Here is a 17080-nt window from a genome sequence, read left to right as displayed (position 1 = left end):
CCTATGAATTATGTCACACCGACACATTGTACGTAATCCGAATCAAAAGCTCGGAAGATATCCGTAACCGTGCCATTATCAAGGGGCGGAAAGGAATGCTCAGTAGCCAGGGGAGGTCGAATGTCAGTGTCCTTGCTGTACAGCTTGTGAAAAAACTCTCGAACCATCACTTGCAATTCCCTCTGGTTCGAATGCCAAATGCCATCCGCATCCCTAAGCCCCTCAATTTTATTCTGATGCCACTGAATCAAAGTGGACATGTGGAAATTTTTTGTGTTCCGATCTCTATAATTCAACCATTTAATGCGAGCCTTCTAACACCAAATAATATCTTCTAGTGCAAGGACTTCGTTCAGTTTCCCGCATAACCTATTCTCCAATCGAAGCAATCCCCTATTCACAGTGCGAGCAAGCGCAACATGCACCCCTTGAAGTCGACGTAGAGACGTTTTTTCTTAGACGTGATATGGCCAAAGGTGCTGACATTCCAATCTTTCATCGGCTGGGTGAATTGATGTAGATCCGCCGTCAAATCAGTACTCGCATGCCAAGTATGATAAAAAAAAAATTCTAAAAAGCGGGGATGCTCGAGCCAAGCAACATGGAATCTGAATGGGAATGGTCCGACCTATTCTGAAGGAGCTGTCGAATTGTCGCTTTCGAAAACACAAGGCGCCAGTCAGAGTTACAAAGAGTTCTCTCGAGTCTGCAAGCCACCCTAGTCCATGGGGACGAACCCTTGAACCAAATAAAAGGAGGACAAGTAAACCCGAGATCAATAAACTCATCCGAGATCCAATCCGATAACACAATACACCTATCTGAGACGTGCATCGAACCCCCCATTTTTTTTTACTAACATCACAATACACCTATGACTGTAGCTCTCACCCCATTCAGTGATGCTATAAATTCACACTCATAACGCTTTTAGGGCCGGACATTAACAAAAGAAGCCAAGAAGGAAGCATAAGAAGAAGAAGCTTAGAATAATACACAAAATAAATATATTTTATAATAATATCCTAAATTGACTTAACATACATTTCAAATGTTACGGTTAAATTCTACAAGCATTTAATAATACGAGATCAACTAATTAATTAATTTATATATATATATATATATATATATTTATTGGTTGATAAGGGATACAATGATTGGTTGATATACCCCAACATTCTATTCATTGACTCATTGACTGCTCTAGTACACTATAAGAAATGAAAATGGTGGTTGCGGTTCCCTTACTTGTGCTTCCTCGAAGAAAACACCAGACCCATTCTTTGATAGCTCAAAGGTAAAATTTAGTGTTTTCAATTCAGATTATTGTTTTACTTTACTATTCAATCTTTTCAGACTGAGATCTAATGAACACCTTTTACTAGATCCTTCAGCTCTTGTCGATCGCCGATGAGAACTCTTAGGGATCGACAGCTCAAAGAAAGAAAAGTAAGGTACCGTAGTGTTGCTTTTCTTTAATTTCTTTTAGATCTGAACTCTTCTTTAATTTCTTTTAGATCTGAGCTTTTATTATTCAAATCTGAGACTGATTTTTAGAAAAAACTGAACATCTCTACAAATTCTGAATTTTTGATATAAAGCTCAAACAAACAGAGCTAGACTTTTACAGTCCGCTCCTTTTATTTTATTTTGGATCTTCACTTTATTAGCTTCAGTTTTAGCCTTTACCTTTTCTTAAAATAAATAAATGAACTGAAGATCTTTACTCGATCCTTCTCAGTCAGCCATTCTCGATCAGCAGTTTGTACTCCTGTGTTATTTGATCGTCGAGGAAAATCAAAGACTCTGAAACCAGAATTAGTTAAGAGGTAAGCTTTCAAACCTTAAACTTAATCCATAAAATTATATTTAATCCCCTAAACTTTTAAGATTTTAAAGATTATATCAATGACCTTTTGATATTTTAAGGATTAACATGCGTTTATCATTTCATTAACAGTTTAGTTAACCAATTTGTTAGTGAGAACAGGGGCGGATAGAGGGGTCCGGCCGTCCGAACCACCATGACCACGAGTAGTTTCGGTCCCTATCTGCACAAATTTTGAGGCAGTGGTGGTTCCGGCCTCTGTCTCCAAGAGATTTAGCTCAGGGTGCTGAACTAGCGCTTCAAAATTGTTCCAGATCCAAAGTTCAAAGTTCAAATTTTTTTTGGCCTGTTTGGCCTCTATAAATCCAAAGTTCAATTTTTTTTTGACATGTTAGCCCACTCTAAATTCAAATTTCTAATTTTTTTTGGCATATTAGGTCATTCTTAAATTCTATTTGTTTGATTAGACACAAATTTTTTTACATGTTCAGAATCTTAAACACAATGTAACTTAATTTTGAGAAATTTTACATTGGTACTTAAACACCACTCTAAAAATTCATTTTCTCTCTTGAGTCCTCATTCTAAATAAAAAACTTCAATTGAGGCCTTATCGAAAATCATTCGGTTGAATAATTTCTTACCTTCTTTCTCAAACCCATTTTGCTTAGTTTAGGGACTTAATTGATGATTTTTGCTTAGTTTAGAAACTTAATTGATGATTTTGATAGTTTAGGGTCCTAATTGATTTTGAAACTTTAGTTTAGGAACCCAAATAAATGTAGTACCTTTTATTTTTTATGTGAAAATATTAATTATTGTATATGATTACCTAGAAAAACTAAACATCTTTTGAACTAAAAAAGGTATTAATTATACCTTATCCTATGCCATAAAGCATAGGTTAGCCGGACCGGATCAAGCCTCTGATACCTTATCCTATTATTTTATCGTAATAGCTTTTCAATTTCTCTTGATTGAAATCCAAATGTCATTGAGCTTAAGTAAATGATTATCACCAAACAATCTTGAACGCAAGTGTAGAGAGTTGACACAATCATATGATGTGTTAATTTTTCTTAGTGGCACTTTTAATTGTGTCATTTGATAAATATTGGGACTTTATAAAAAAAAAAAAATACTGAGACTTATTTTGGTATCTTTTTCTTGATTAAAATCCAAATATGTCATCGAACTTAAGCATTTTATCTTCAAATTTATTTTGGTACCTTTTTCTTGATTAACAACATTAGGCCTCAATTGTACTATTTATAACGTTAGGAGCAAAACTGCTTGGCAAATAGCTGTTAGTTGATTACATTAGCTGTTTTAACTAGCTGATTGTGTAAACTTGTTTGGTAAAACTTAGCTTTATTTGAGGCTAAAGGGTAGTAATTAAGGGTAAAAATATCCTTAAAAATAGATGGAGCAATAAGCTAATTGAAAGAGCTCCTAAAATCAATTTTTTCAAAATTAGCGTTTTGGACTCAATAAGCTCTTTCAAACATCTTTCACCAAACACCACTATTACAGGTTTGACTAGTCAAAACCTCTAAAGTGGCTCAAACCTCCAATTTAACATCAAAAAGTTATTTATCAAACAGAGCCATTATCTCTTTGTGAAAAATACAAGGAATGACTGATATAATAGCTAAAACTCTAGGGATTAAATAATTATTTACCCTTAAAAATAATAAAAACAATAATATATTAAGTAACTGATTTATTAGTCCATGAGTTTGTATGTTAGTTTTTCTCCTTTTAAAAACACATTATAAAGTCTATGGGTTTTGACATAACTAATTATTTGGTCACTCCATCTATAAATTTTATATAAATAACAAAGTTATCTTTCTACCATTAATTAATTTATATAGATGTTTTTTTATTAAGTTTTGTATAATTTTTTATTATATTAAAAGTAATATCAGTTACAATATTATATTATTATTTAGTATACTTTTAAGCGAAAGGTACAAACATAAATTCTCTGTGTCATTTTCAAACATAAACTACGTGGTTTAAAAGTTGACAAACATATATATTGAGGTTGATTCTGTTAATAAAGACCGTCCAGATTGATTAATGGTATTAAAAAAATCAAAAATGTTAAAGTAATATTTTTATCTTTGTATTTTTTTTATAATTTCTCTTTTCTATCCGATCACTATTTTATACTCCATTTCTCTGTTCTCAAATTCTCTCCCTTCTCAAGCTCTCTTTCTCCTCAAGCTCTCATGTCCATCTTCCATACAATCGAAGCTCAAATCTTCAATTCTAATAATTGAAAGTCCAAAATCCACATAACAAACATTGAAATTAAGTTTTTTTCTTCTAAATTAGTGGAGTATCTTATCCATAACAATGTTAATTATGAGAGAAATGTTTGGATAATATAATTAGAACTGAAAAAAGCTGTTTCATAGAAGAAACAGAACAAATGACATGAAAATGATTTATAAAGAAATCTTGATCACTAACTTTCTTCTTGCCAGAAGCCTCCTTCTTGGCCTTTGGCTTGGCCGCTGCCGGTGCTTTTGCATCATATAAGTAGACTTGGAAGGAATTCTTAATCTTAACAAGTTTTCCATTAGAGACGAGCCTTTTTAGTTGTACAAACAATAACTTCTTAAAATTGGTAGGTAGATTAGTCTTTTTCTTCTCCTAGATTATTTGAAGTTCGTAATCAATTTAAAAAATTCAACAAATCATACAAATGATAAAAACATAGGGGTGGCAAAGGGATGGACGAAATTTTACTCCCGAAGATTAAATTTAGACGGTTCCTCGCCCCCAAAAACTGCACGTAGAAATAACCGAAAAATCGCAAAAAAATAATATGTTATATTTATATAAAAGATAATATATATACTCTAATGGGCGGCCCGGTGCACTACACGTCCCTGCCAATTTTTTGACATGAGGCCGCTCCTAAGACTCGAACCCGTGACCTCTCAGTCACACGACAACAACATTTTACCGTTGCGCCAAGGCTCGCCCTCAATACATATACTCTAATAATAAATTATTTTTAATTAAAAATAAAAATCTTAATAAAATTTCTTAATAAAAAGCTTACTATCTTTCAAATTCAAGTGACCTAAATATATTGTAAGTAAAGTACCACTTGAAAAAATAAAAGCTATATTTGTTTGAGTTGCATATCAACAAACCTCTCCCTCTGCATACCATACATGTTAAGTTCCTTGATAAAGATATGGTCCAAGTAACTATTTTTGAGATTGATCGCGGTAAATAACAGCATATAGAAGAATCTGTGATGGTACCAAGCATATATTTTATTTAGGGTTTGAGGATTCCCCATCACATGTGGACAATCCTGCGGACAAGTGTGGATGCTAAAAAATCTCCGTACACTATTTTGGGATTCCCCGAAACCGCACCCGAATATATTAGGGATGGAGTGAGGGATGCAACCCCGCCCTCGCCCTGCCCCGTTGCCACCCCTACTTCAAATTGAATATTAGAATTAAGATTTATGTTACTTCGTTATAAGGAGGATAATAAATAAATAAAAATATCCCATTGACTATCATTTTGACTTTTTTTTAACACATGTTTGTCAACTTTTAAACCAAATAATTTATGTTTGAAAATGGCCTAAACCATAGTTTATTTTTGTACTTTTCCATATTTTTAATTTAAAATATGTAACTAAATTTATAATAATATATCACATTTTAATTTATATAATACTAAATTTATTTTTCTTTATTTCATGTGGTATTTACAATTTATATGTCATTATATATATATATATCTTACATTATTGGTTTTAATTTATATAATAGTAAATTTATTTTTCTTTATTTCATGTGGTATTTGTAATTTATATGTTATTATATATATATAAATAATAGCAATATGTTAAAAAAGTTTATTTTATGAAATAGTTGTAAATAAAATGATAAATTTACTTATCTACCACCAATCAGTTTAGTGTTCACAATGTTTGATAAATCTATATATTAAAACCAATAATGTAGTAATATTTAACTTTTTTTTTTTTTGCTAAATCAATTAATGTATTGGCATGAGTGCTTAAGGACTTCAAGTCGCTTAAACAAAAAATTTTGAGTTTGAGTCTTACTCTACGTAAAAAATTTTAATTGGAAGATGATCCACCTAAAGGGTGTGTGAGGAACCTCGAACTGAGAAATTCGATAAATTATAAAAAATATTTGGTTTTGCCTCATATTGCAAACATGGCTCCCATAAATTCTACCTCGTATACAAAAGCAAATGAAATGCCTCATATACAAAAGCAGATGAAATGCATCATGGAACAACCGAACTCACTTGGTTGAAATTTTTCTTAGAAGAACTTTGGTATGGACCAGAAAAAACCTATATGGTCTTGTTCTGAGATAATATGTCAGCCATTGAGATTGCAAACAATCCAATTCAACATGACATAACTAAGCATGTAGAACTTGACGGGAACTACATTAAAGACAATTTGGATTCTGGTCAAATTAAAATTTCATATAGGAAAAGTTCAGACCAACTAGCAGATATAATGACTCATGCGGTCTCAAGTAGTTAGTTCTATGAAACATTATTCAAGTTGTGCATATCTATGCACCAACTTGAGGGGAGTGTTGACGTATGAGTTGTTTAGTTAGATTAAAATTCCTGTTTAAATTCTTTTCCTTGTTAGAGCATCTCCAAGAGACTCTTAGTGTTCTCTATAAATAATATAAATAATTGAAGTGACTAAGATATATCATCTCCAACAATGCTCCTTATATTCACTCTTTATTTATTATTTTATTATTAAGATTATTATTTATTGTTATATTGCCAATAGTATGAGGAGAGAGACTTATTAATAATAAATTATTAATAAAATATGAAGTTAGGAGGCACTAAGAGGTGGAGAGAGGCTCTCTATTAATAGAGAGGATGAGGCTCCTCTTAGTGATTTGAGGAGCCACTAAGAGGCTATTGGAGCTGATTTTTTGTTCTCCCTCCTCAAATTTTAACTTAAAGAGCCAATTTAAGAGGCTGTTGGAGATGCTCTTAGTCTATTGTATAGATATCCTACCATATATAGGAGAGTGTGTCTACACATAGGATTCTGTTCTGTATGACTGTTCTACTACCTATAGGAGTTTGTAATTTGTGTAAATATCCTTCAAAGGTTTAATAGAAAGTATTGCATCTAATTATTTTCTACCAATATAATCTGTATAATTAAAATTATATATATAGAGTAAATTTTCAGTTTCAAGTTACTTATTAGTTTTTAAAATATCAAAATTATTTGATAGTCCATCAGGTTTTGGTTAATTTACTTTTTGATTAGAACTTTCTAAATTGATTTGTATAGGACTTTTTATTAAAATAGGAAAGTATTTATTCCAATTTGAAAAGTATAAACAAATTTGAACAAATTAAATCCATAATGTTTATATGGATCCTGAGTGACCAAATGGATTTGGTTAGTATTGAAGCTTATTAAATCCAAATTTTAGAATGATTTTAATGTCCACGTGTAGCATTCTAATAAATTAATGTCCAAATTAATTTGTTGACTCTGGTACATGTGAACACTATTCAGTTGCTAATTTTTCTTCCCCTTTTTTCATTTCAAATTTGGAAAAACAGAAAATGGAAGTGGCAGGCCCATTTGCTGATGCTATCGTCTCTAAAGTTACGGATGAAGCAATCGATTCGGTGTGGCGTCAAATTGGATACATATGGAACTACAAAAGCAACGTCCAAGACCTTGAGCAGCAACTTCTAAAGCTGAAAGCTGAAAGACAAAGCATGCTACATAGTATGGATGAGGCCAGAAAGAACGGGGAAGAAATTGAAGATACTGCAACTATCTGGTTAAAGAGTGCGGATGGCGCAATTGAAGCAGCAGAGGAGATCCTTAAAGGCAATGACACTTCCAGAAAGAGCTGCTTCATGGGTTGCTGTCCTAATTTGAAGGTTCGTCACCAATTTGGCAGAAAAGCAAAGAAGCAGACACCAGGACTTGCAGCAATTCAACAAGAAAGAAATTTCATTCCTAAAATCTCCCTTCCTCTGGATGTGCAGGCATTGGAGCCTGTCAAAAGTTACGAGTCGTTAGAGTCAAGAATGGAAGTATTGGAGGAAATTGTAGGGGCATTGAGGAATGATGATGTTAATTTCATTGGGGTATATGATTTAGGAGGTGTGGGTAAAACTACACTCGCGAAACAACAGGTCATTGCACAAGTCAAAGAAGAAGGAATTTTCAAAGCTGTGGCTATAGCAAATGTGACCCACAGTTGGGACCTGAGCAGAATTCAGCAAGAAATTGCAGATTGGTTAGGTCTCAAGTTTGACATTGATTCCATTGAAGTAAGGGCAGCAAGGTTACGTTCACGGTTGAAACAAGAGGATAAAGTGCTTATTGTTCTAGATGATATTTGGAAGAAGATGGAATTGGAGAAGATAGGAATTCCTAATTTGGATGAGCATAAAGAATGTAAAATATTAATGACGTCCAGGGATCTAAATAAATTATTGGAGATGGGTGTGCAGAGACATTTTCTGCTACAAGTTTTAGGAGAAGAAGAGACATGGCAACTATTTCAAAAGAAGGCTGGTGATTTTAAAAACTCAGAATTACAATCAATTGCACTTGCAGTGGCAAGTAGATGTGCAGGTTTGCCTGTTCTTATCGTGGCAGTTGCAACCTCTTTGAGAGATAAGGAGTTGTAAGAATGGAAGGATGCCTTGGAACAGCTGCAAAAATTCGACGACAAGGGGATGGATGCACAGGTTTACTCAGCCTTGGAGTTGAGTTACAAGTTTTTGGGAGATGATGCCAAGTCCTTGTTAATCCTTTGTGCACAAGCAGTTGCATCCAGCATAGCCATCAGAGACTTGGTGAAATATGTGAAGGGCTTGGGCTTATTTCATAAATGCACTAGGATGAGCGTTCTAAGAAACAGACTACTTAAACTGGTCAATGACTTAAAAAGGTCATGTTTGTTATTGGAAGGCCACAACAGTGACTCCGTCAGAATGCATGATGTTGTTTAAAGTTTTGCTACAGTATTTGCATCCAAGCAAAATCATGTCTTCACTGTAGCTTCTCAAACCGAGCTGGAAGAATGGCCAGAGACTGACGCATTTGAACCATACACTGCAATTTCTTTGCCACATTCCAAAATCCCTGATCTCCCTCAAGTATTAGAATGCCCAAAACTTGAGTCATTTATCTTCTACAATGTTGATCCCTCACTTAAGATCCCAGACCAGTTTTTTAATAGAACAAAAAAATTGAAACTTGTGGATTTATCATATGTGAATTTGTTACCATTACCATCATCACTTGGATTTCTTCGGAACCTTCAAACATTGTGCTTGGATAGTTGTGTTTTTGAAGATATAAGCGCAATCGGACAACTAAAGAAGTTGCAAGTTCTCAGTTTAATTGGTTCCAACATAGTTCGACTGCCAACCGAAATCAGGAACTTGACTTGTTTACAACTTTTGGATTTAAGTAAATGTCAAAGACTTGAAGTGATTCCACCAGGTATATTAATTTGCTTGACCAAATTAGAAGAGTTGTGCATGTTGGGTTGCTTTGTTAAGTGGGAGGATGAAGATCATACTAGCAAAAGAAATAATGTTAGTCTTTCTGAATTGAATACTTTGTCTAAGCTAATCAATTTAGAAATTCATATTATGGATGCAAAGATCATGCCTGTGGATTTGTTTCATAGGAAGTTTGAAAGATTCAGAATTTTAATTGGGGATAGTTGGGATGATTATGGTAACGATGATAGTTCCAAAATACTGAAACTCAAGCTCAATGCTGGCTTTGAATTGGAGAGGATAAAGGCCTTGTTGATAGAAACTAAAGATCTGTATTTGGATGATCTCAAGGGCGTGGAAAATGTGCTCCCCAAATTAGAAAGTCAAAGGCTTTTCGGAGTTGAAGCATCTCAAATCCAAAACTGCCATGAGATACAATTTATCATAGATAGGACAAGAATGGGTGACATCATCACTTTTCCAAGTCTTGAGTCGTTATCTTTACTTAATTTGAACAAATTGGAGAAGATTTGGTATGGCCCATTTGCAACGAGCTCTTTTATTAGCTTAAAGAAGTTGAAGGTGGGGAAATGCAATGTATTGAAGAATTTGTTTTCATTCTCTATGTTTAAATGCCTTGTCCAGCTACAACAAATTAATGTGAGTGAATGTGAAATCCTGAAAGAGATTGTTGTTGTGAGTTATGAAGATGAAACAATCAAGCTCACTCAATTACACACGTTGACGCTAGAAGATCTAGCCCGGCTTGAAGGCTTTTGTTCTCCCGTTAATGAGGCTTCTGCAGAAATTTTATTGGTGGATGAATTTGAAAATCTTTTCGGCAAAAAGGTTCTATCTTTCTACTCCGATATTTATGTTATAAAATTTACTCTTAGCTAGTTCAATGAGTTGTATTTAATTGTTGATGAATTGTGACACCTGGCTACATTAAAAAATAAAAAGGATAAGGGTCAATTTTTACCCCAATGTTTTGAGCGAAGTGCAGATTTAGCCATAATATATGAAAGTGTAAATTTAACGCTAACTTTTACAAGCAAGATCAATTATAGCCGTGCTCTATCAAAAATTTGAAAAAAACTGGTTTGACTGTTATTTAACTATCACACCAGACTTTCTATACAAGTTTGTCTATAAATTGAAGCACTTCTGTACATTGTTGGTTGGTTTTTTTTGTAACTATACTAGTAACATAGAAAATATTTTAGACAGTTTGACCATTTTATAAGTTAAGGCTAAATCTGCAGTTTCCTTGTTAAAACGTTAGGATTAAATTTGGTCTTTATCCCAAAATAAAAATAGCACAACGCAGATTAAATTCATGAACTTAATAAATAAAAACAGCACAAGCTAGATTAAATTCTTGTGATAAGCTAGAGTAATAATTTTAATAGCTTTTGTAAATTGTACGTACTAGACAAATAAAAAAGATGTTATCAACAAGCTACTCATTGGAGTATTTAGGAGCTAGATTGAAGTCTTAGTTGTTGAGGACATTGTATATGATGTGACCGATCTTATTTTTTCACATTAGACAATAACAAAATCTAATTCTATAAAAAAAATATGTTTGGCAGATTCAATTCCCCAATTTGGTAGAACTGAAATTGTCATCCATAAAGCTGGAGAAGATATGGCACAACCACAACTTAGAGTTTTGTCCATTTGACAAATTGACAACCTTTATTGTTGAAGGTTGTGTAAATTTAGCATCTGTGTTGACATCTTCGATGGTTAAGAGTCTTCCTCAACTAAAAGAATTTGTGATATGTGACTGCAAATCTATGGAAGAAGTTATAAGAATAGAAGGAGACACTGAAGAGATGATATTCCGCAAATTGAACCGTTTAAAGCTGAAAGGTCTTCCAAAATTTACGAACTTTTGCAGGGGCAACTTAATTCAGTTTCCCTCCATGCAAATGTTATGGATAGTAAATTGTCCTCGTCTACAAAAAGTAGAAATTCCTCTTTCTCTCTCCTGCATGGCCACACACACTCTCTCTAGACGTTGCACTTAATTCGTGAAACAATCATTCCTCATGTCAAACAATCTTGACGTAGGAGCAATGTGACCTATAATACAAATTTGTGGTTCAATTTCTTTCGCTACTATCTCAACTGTATTATGCACTTGAAGAAGTAATCGATAAACCCGTATTTAAACCCATATTTAAATTCGTATGGTTAGAATAACAATATTCCATGTAATTACTATAGAAACGTTGAAATGAAATTTATCATTTTAATTTGTTACCAAACAATATCATTTTTATACCAAATATAGCCTAATTAAGTAGGGTGAAATTTATTTTCGTGGTACAACTCTAAGAGCTAAGAGCCTATTATTGTATGGTTAAAAAAAAATGTAAAATCCCAAGGAATCTGTGATCTCTAGAGTAAAGTAATGCAGCTGGTCAACAACATGATTCCAATACTATTCTTTTTGATGAAAAGGTCTCTTCTCCTTTTAGTCATTTATTTAATTATTTGGTCCGTCAAAAATCTTAAACATCAACACACATGCTTCCCATCTATATATGTTATATGTTATATTTAGGTTTATTCTGTGGTTACTTTATGAACTTTTTGTATTGATTCATATTTATTTGATGGAATTTGACAAAGAATAATGAATGATGCAGGTTGATTTCCCTAACTTAGACCAACTGATAATTTCCGGAGTAGAAAGCTTGAAGGTAATGTGTGGTAATGAACTCCATGAAGATTCCTTCTGCAAACTCAGAGGATTGAGGGTAGAAAATGCAAAAGAAGTGGTGAAAGTTTTCCCAAACAATTTGGAATTCACAAGATTTCAGAACCTTGAGATGTTAATTATATATGGCTGTGATGTTCTAACAGAGGTGTTTGACATCCGAGCTTTGATTAATGTGAAGATAGAAAGAGGTGGTATAGCAGTTTCTCAACTGAAAGAACTAGTGGTATTTAATACCCCAAATCTAAAGCATGTATGGAACGAAGACCCCAAAGGAATTCTCGACTTTAACAATTTAAGCTCACTGTGTATCCGTGAATGCCCAAGTCTGGAAAGTGTGTTTCCAGCCTCCGTAGCAAGAGGTCTTGTGCATCTAGAAAAGCTTTTTGTAGCAGATTCGGGAATCAAGAAAATCGTTGCAGGGGATGAGGAACAAATATAAGATGCATCTGCGTTTCAATTTCCTCAAATGAAAGAATTACAACTCAGAAGATTAAACTTGAAACATTTTACCCAGGAACTTATACCTCAGAATGGCCAGCATTACAACAATTATATATCACCCAATGCTATCAATTTCACCTACCGACTCTGTTCCATGAAATGGTATGTGTAAACTCTTTTTTTTATGAAAAGTAAATTTATTTATGTGCATCTCCAACCCGTACTCTATATGGGTTGGTTCTCTATTTATGGAGTGGGTTGGTTTCTCTAAATATAAAATTTTGAAGAGTGTCCCACCAAATTTTGAGGCACATCGTTCATACTTGATTTATTTATTGAAATAATAATTTAGTATTTTCGTTCAATATATCTTTCATATAATATATATTTTTGGTTTAAGAGATCCTTAACCACTCAAGCCAATATTATTTAATTCAGTAAAAAACGGTTTTTTTTTTGTATATTATTGATTATATGTATAATGGTACATAAACTACAAACATCCTATAAAATAAAATATTATATGAAAAATAAATTCACGATTATTTAAATTAAAATATTATATTCTTATAAATTTGATTATATATTTTTAATTAAAAATAAACTAAATAATAATATAATATTATAACTAATATAACTTTCATACTTACATTAATATAATAACTTTTTTTTATATAAAACTTAATTAAAGAACATCTATATAAATTAATTAATGGTAGAAGAATAAACTTATCATTTATATAAAATTATGGATAGAGGGACAAGTAGTTAGTCTTGTCAAAACTCAGGACTTTATTATGTGTTTTTAGTGATTCCAATTTTGCTCTTCTATGATCTTAAATGTAGTCACTAATATGTAATGCAGAATGTTTAGAACTTCTATATTGGTGCGTTTGCTTATCTAATTGCATGTTTACAGACATTAGATTATTATCTGCTTCATTCAAAATTAGTGGTTTCTATTGTTTAGTGATGTATTTGAACGCCATTTATGTAATACGTATATATCTTCCCTCAATAAACTAGAGTTTGTTTTATGTGATTAGTCCCAGGTCATCCTGAACTTAGAAGAATTAGCTCTAAATGCCAAGGAAGTTGGGATGATACGTGAAGGCCGACTTCCAGCGGATTTGTTTCACAAACTCAAAGTTGTTGAGTTCAATCTTTTCAATGAAGAGTCTGCAGTTTTTCCATATGATCTTCTTCACATATTCCACAATTTGGAAATACTTTCTGTGGTATCCAGTAAAATCAAAGAGCTGTTCCCAACTGAAGGAGTAGTTGGAGATGAGAAATGTGGAATGATTCCTGCAAGAACGCATTCGTTGGCATTGCACTTTCTTCCTAATTTAAAGACCATGTGGAACCAAGTCTTTCAAACTCTTGAAAGTATATTTATTCATGAATGTGATAAGTTAATCATTTTAGCACCATCCTCTGCTTCTTTCCAATGTCTAACATCCTTGGAAATCCAGTGGTGCAAAGGATTAGTGAGCTTAGTGACGTCTTCAACGGCAAAAAGTCTAATTCAGCTCCAGAAATTGAAAGTAAGCAAATGCGATAAAGTGAAAGTCATTATATCAGAATCAGATGAGGGAGATGAAATAACGGATGAGATTAACTTCATCAAATTAGAAATTTTGGAACTCTATGATCTGCCAAATCTCACCGGTTTCTGCTCAGGGAATCACAGTTTCAGATTCCCTTCTTTGACAAATGTAGTTGTGAACCAATGCCCCAAGATGGAGTTCTTTTCTAATGGAATCTCAAGCACACCACTGTTAGAAAGTAAAAAAAGACAAAAGAGAGCAGGTAGGAGATTGACTTGGCAATCTTAACTCGACTATGAGTTTCTTGTACAACAAGATGGTATGTTTTGGATTGACCAAATTTCTATAACTGATAAAATGTTATATTGTAAGTTGTAACTAACGGCAGTATTTTGAATTTTGAAGGTTGGATTCCGGGGGCTGCAGAATGTGAAACTGTCTGAGTTTTCAAACTTGAAAGACAGATGACACAATGAACTTCCAGTAGAGATCTTCTGCAATTTAAATTCACTGGTGATCGACGAGGTTGTATTTTCCTCATATGCAATACAGTCTAATTTACTGGAGTACTTGAACTATTTGGACAAGCTGGAAGTAAATAACTGTGAATTATTGGAAGAAGTTTTTGATCTACAAGGATTAAGTGATGAGGCTCAAGGACATAGAAAGTAGCTTCTATCCAAGTTAAATAGGTTTCATTTGATCAATTTGCCAAGGCTGAGACAAGTATGGAATGAGCATCCTGGACTAATATTGAACTTCAAAAACCTTAAATCGCTCAAGGTTCACAACTGTTGCAGCTTGACCATGATATTCACTCCATCCATGACTCAAGGACTTGTGCAATTGCAAGAAATGGAAGTGAAAAATTGTGTTTCAGTGGAAGAGATCATTTCAAAAGGAGTAGAAGAAGATGACATGATCAGTTTCCCACAGCTAAATTCACTTGTTCTTGACACTCTGCCCAAACTGACAGTTTTCCGTCCAGGAAGAGGCATTGTGCAATGTCCATCCTTGGAAAAAATTAATGTAATGGACTGTCCAAAGATAGAAGTATTTACTTCCTCGACTGATGAAGAAGAAGAGCCAATTAAATTTGATGGAAATTCCATCTTCCTTGGAAAGGTAAGTTTGTCAAATATGCAGTTAATCTGAATTACAGTTTCAGCAAGTCATGTATTTATTTTTATTTTTCTACTTTGCTCTAATTTCCCAGGTTAAATGCCAAAGCTTAAAGGAATTGAGACTGGATTGGAGCAACAATATCAAGAAGATATGGGATGGAGAATTAGCAGCAAGTCATGAGTTCTTTTCTAGTCTAAAGGTTCTTGATCTGAAGCACTTTCCTATTGAGTATTCTACTTTTCCATCCAGATTCCTTGAGAGATCACCCAATCTGGAAGAGCTTCTTGTAAGTGATGCTTCCTTTGAAGAATTATTCTCACAAGAAGTGACGTTTAATGAGGAAGAATCTTCGAAGAGCGTAACACACTTGAGACGATTAATTCTTTCTACTAATTCTTTCTACGCTTCCCCAGCTGAGACATCTGATCAAGGATCAGAATGAGCCAGGTTCTTTGATTCCACATCTGGAAGCTCTTGAAGTATTGGAATGCACCAAATTGACCATTTTGGTGCCATCATCGATTTCTTTCCAGAATCTGAAAACTTTGAAAGTTTCCAAATGTCATGGATTGTTAAATTTGATAACTTCCTCTACTGCTAGAAGTTTGTTGCAACTCACAAGACTGGAAATAACAGAGTGCGAAATGGTGGAGGAAATAGTCGTGAGTGAAGGAGATGGAGTGGAGGCAGAGATAGGAATCAGTCAGCTGAAACATCTGGAACTTCATTGTTTGCCAAAACTCACAAGATTCTGCTCAGGAAATGAAACCTTCAACTTCCCTTCTTTGGAAAAAGTAATTATGCGAGAATGCCCCAAGATGGAGATTTTTGTTCAGGGAGAATTATTGGCTCCGAATTTAGGAAGTGTTCAAACTACAGAAGATGAAGATGAATGGTGTTGGAATGGCAGCCTCAATGCTACTATACAAAAGTTGTTCGATGAAACGGTACGTCACGTTTACTTGCACTAATTGTTAATGTTTCTCTATGGATTTTATTTCCTTTTTTTTTTTTGGTCTTCAATGCATTTCTTTATCAGCATTAGAATTCAAAAAAGCTTGTGGTTGCAGGTTTTGAAGGCTCTCTAAGATTGGGTATGTGATGTTAATCAATTTGTGCGTTTGGAAAAATATATCTAATAAAGTTATTGCAATATCAATTTTTGCAGATTGCTGAAAAGGTTGAAGAATATTGAAGTGGCGTAATGTGCTCAAATTTGAATTTATTTATACTGTAGTTTGGGACTGAAATTGCTGTTTTTATTCCTTTAATTGAATTTCTATGGTTTATTTGTCCAATTGATGTCAAACTTTTTTTTTTTTTGATTGATGGAAGAACTCATTTGTTTTCCTATTTTCTTGTTTTAAATTTGTATTCAAAGAGTAATCTGTATTTATAAATGCTTCATTCTCATGTGAAACATCAAAGTTATTCATCTGTATAGCTGCTGTAAATGCATAGGGGCTGCTTTGCTGATATATATGGTTCTGTATGGATATAAAATATCCTTAACCATAGGAATGTAACTATGTATATATAGTTGTACCCTTTCAGTTTTTATGTATGAATGTATCTCTTATTCTCTTTGTATTACATTTGTAATTTTTTATGGATATCAAAGTCTGCAGTTTTTGGACGTCTGTAATTTTTCGTCTGAGTCGTGTTTCTCAGTCTGTCAGATAATTCTAGGATTACTTTTCCTATTGCATTCCTTCTAACTGCATTCTTTTGTTCTGCTAACACTTGGTTCAGTTTTTTCACCTTTTTTTTTTTCCTTCTACTGGATAACATAAAGACACTTAATTCCTAAAACTACCTATTATTTTCCAATTTCGATGCGTTATCGATACTCGGACT

General features: G+C 33.4%; 1 pseudogene; it reads left to right on the top strand.

Moving 5' to 3' along the window:
• The first annotated feature begins 1177 nt into the window (after positions 1-1177).
• Positions 1178-16813, top strand: LOC136207287 (disease resistance protein RPS2-like; annotated as a pseudogene).
• The last annotated feature ends 267 nt before the right edge of the window (positions 16814-17080 follow it).

Source organism: Euphorbia lathyris, chromosome 9 (assembly GCF_963576675.1).
Source record: "Euphorbia lathyris chromosome 9, ddEupLath1.1, whole genome shotgun sequence".
Taxonomy (NCBI): Eukaryota; Viridiplantae; Streptophyta; class Magnoliopsida; order Malpighiales; family Euphorbiaceae; genus Euphorbia; species Euphorbia lathyris.
This window is presented reverse-complemented; position numbering and strand designations above follow the sequence as displayed.